General features: G+C 38.5%; 1 long non-coding RNA gene across 1 annotated transcript; it reads left to right on the top strand.

The window, feature by feature from the left end:
• Positions 1–1,468: 1,468 nt before the first annotated feature.
• Positions 1,469–2,264, top strand: LOC119425266. The gene is made up of 4 exons (XR_005187557.1): positions 1,469–1,559; positions 1,684–1,790; positions 1,893–1,979; positions 2,229–2,264. It is a non-coding gene; the product is annotated as an uncharacterized LOC119425266 (long non-coding RNA).
• The last annotated feature ends 800 nt before the right edge of the window (positions 2,265–3,064 follow it).

The raw sequence follows: 3,064 nt of genomic DNA on the forward strand, positions 1-3,064 counted from the left end.
GCACCATTAATGCAGAGAACTATGTTCAGGTTCTAGAACAACATATGTTCCCATCTAGACGTCATCTCTTTCAGGGAAGATACTAAGGGGATAAAGTGCAACATTGTAGTGCCATTGCACCATTGTTTACGCATATTGTTTCTTTCATTTCTTTTAGAGACTAATGCTTCTGTGGTGGCAGTGGTGACACCTCGTGGTACTGTCCGGGCTTGTGTGTTTTGTGCAAGCACCTTTTTCTTTTTACCTTTTTTTATTTTTTGTTTTGTTGTTGAAGAGTCCAGGGTGATCCCTTTCTTCTCTGCGCTGGATGTTGTCCCTTCCCTCACTACAGTACTTACCCCATTGGTAAGTCTCATTTTCATTTGAAATGTAGCTATTTTTCTAAAAATTTTCGTTAAATGTATTCACTAATGAAATTCAGGTTATCAGCAATTAAAGACGTTATTGAAGCTTAATAAATTATGTAGAATTTTCTGAATCTTGTCTCATTTCCAGCAAAACTTACCTGTGTCCTTATTGGAATCTTTAACATTTCATACTTGGGTTTTACAATAAGGTAAATCCACATTAGGTGGGCACATTAATAACGTTCTGTTACCCGCTCAGTATTGTATTTCTCCAGTCCTTCACTGTAACTCATATTCAGCCTTTTTGTTTTTGCATTTTGTTCGTTATAACTTTTAGCCTGGAACATCTTCTACCTTTTTAATGACATGAACCTGTATACTTTCATTTCTTTATGGTTTGTTGCAGACACCAAAATTTCCTTATTGTGGAGCAGTAAAGGTTTTCGATTATAATTAATTGAAAAAAGTAATGAACCATGACTTCTAAGATCACATATATCCAATGTAATGTTTGAAAATGTAATATACATTATACTTTCAAAGAATAACAAACACTTTTCTTTTGGAACATGTTTTTTTTTTAACAATTGAACATTCTGATGTTTAAAGATTGAACATCTTTTTTTCACACTGAGACATGGTCACAACAAAACGAAAAAGGGACTTGTTGATAATTGTAAATTAATATCTTTTGTATATAACAGGTATACAAACTCTTTGAAAAAAAAATATTTTTGAGAGATGTAATAGGAAAAGAATTACAAACTAAAACATTTCAATAAACCACCATTGGTACACTTAAACATACTTTGCCATGTAATAATTGGTCACAAAAAACATAAAACACAACCTGTTTATGGTCTGACTGTAAATAAATTATAATATCAAACAATAACAAACTATTTGCTTTTGACCTGGGCTTCTGAAAACTTCCAAGTGGAATGTGTTCATTCACAGCATTCAGTCTGCTGTGTATAATGCTGCATGTGGTTGAATTTTTTCCTTCTCTGACACTGTCTTCACTGCTTTTGCCAGGTCATCATAAAGCTCCCACACACATGGAGCTCTACGGCAGTATGCAGTGTAATGTCCCATAACATCTTTGGTCAAGCTTCCCTTGAAAACGATGACTCCTCTCAAAGTGAATGTCTTTCCTTGGAGAGCCACAACGGAGGGAAATTCACTCAAAGTAAACTGAGTAGTTTGTAAGAGGTCAGTGACAATCCATGCTATTTCTCCAATTCGGTAGCTGTGAGTTAGAGTTCCTGCAGAGTATTTTCCCTGACGTGCTGTCTCCTGTTTTGAATGCAACTGGACATTCTGATTCTTTCTGTAGTTGGCGAAGGCAGGTAGACTCTGGAAGTAAGAGTCCATTTTCGACTGAAGTACCAAGCTGAGCCAAGCCAGACTTCATCAGGACAGAAATGTCAGGAGAAACAAATGGTACTTCCCCAGTTGTTCCTTTGTTTAGCTGGCAGTACTGAGAAGAGCAGTGTTTAGACAGGTAAATGTTTGATACATTTCTCATTGTTTTACCAATGACAGTGGAGATATTGCACTGGGCATCGATTTGGTGGGCTCCAGACTTCAACTCGATTTTTTGAAACATTGCACTAAGCAGCTCTGCCCTCTGTGAGTATATCTTTGGGGTCACACTATCTGCAGTAATGGCTTTCACAAGCTGCAAGATGGGGTTGTCACTGTCATTCCTGACAACATTTTGAAATGCTGAGCTGTCACAGAAAGCACAGCATAAGCACTGACAGAAAGCATCAAATGCACATGTGTTCTGGACAGATATTGTTAATTTTCCAACTTTAATAGGTTGATGCAGGTTTCCATTTTTTAATAGTCCCACTTTCACTCTTTTTCCCCAAACAGATGGATCTGCATGGAGCCATTCAGTGCAGGAAGTAAGATATGAAGTCCTCTTCCTTTTTTTCGGTGGAAGAATTAGTCCCCTCCAGTTTTCTACCACATCTTCATCTGTTGGCGGAATGTTTGTTTCATCAAGTTCTGGAGAATGGTGAGAATCTATTCTTCTCTTGGCTTCAGCACTGTGGGTGCTCATGGAAGCAGAGTTTGTTTCTGAAACTTTTGTTAATCCAGCTATTTCATGTTTTACTTTTCCAGAACAAATCCTCATTTTTCCTTCGATGAAGGAAAGATGACGAGAAATAAATCGATCAAGTCTAATGGGCAAGTTCTCATGTTTAAAAAGGCCATGTTTTACATTTTTGAATTCTGCTTCCACAGTGGCTGAGCTTGCAGTGAGGCTAGTGCTTCTGAAGAGGGGGACCATTACTCCTGTCCAAAGTGGCAAGTAACTTGCAAGTCTTATAATGTGTGGAACAATCTCAGGGAGGAAATGGATGTTATCCCTGTCCCCATTGGCTGCAGCGAGTGACCTGCTCTTCTCGCATATGTTTGATACCCAGTCTCGAAGGTCAGTCTGGATCTCTTCTAAATGTTTCATTTGATGCACTTCCTTTGTGTCTTCGGCTGGAATGATGGAGTCTTCTGTTATCTGTGTTTTTAGATATTTTTTGCACCTCTCTGATTCCAGAGGAACTCCAGAGCTATCATCACCCTCTGCCTCACTGAGGGCCACAACAGTGATCGCATGTATCAGCTGTTTTGCATGGTCCAAACACTGTGATTGTAGAAGCTTGGCTATTGCTCTGACAAAGAAGTCTTTGACACGGTGTGACTTGTTT

Source organism: Nematolebias whitei, chromosome 19 (genome assembly GCF_014905685.2).
Source record: "Nematolebias whitei isolate Nwh7 chromosome 19, NemWhi1, whole genome shotgun sequence".
NCBI lineage: Eukaryota > Metazoa > Chordata > Actinopteri > Cyprinodontiformes > Rivulidae > Nematolebias > Nematolebias whitei.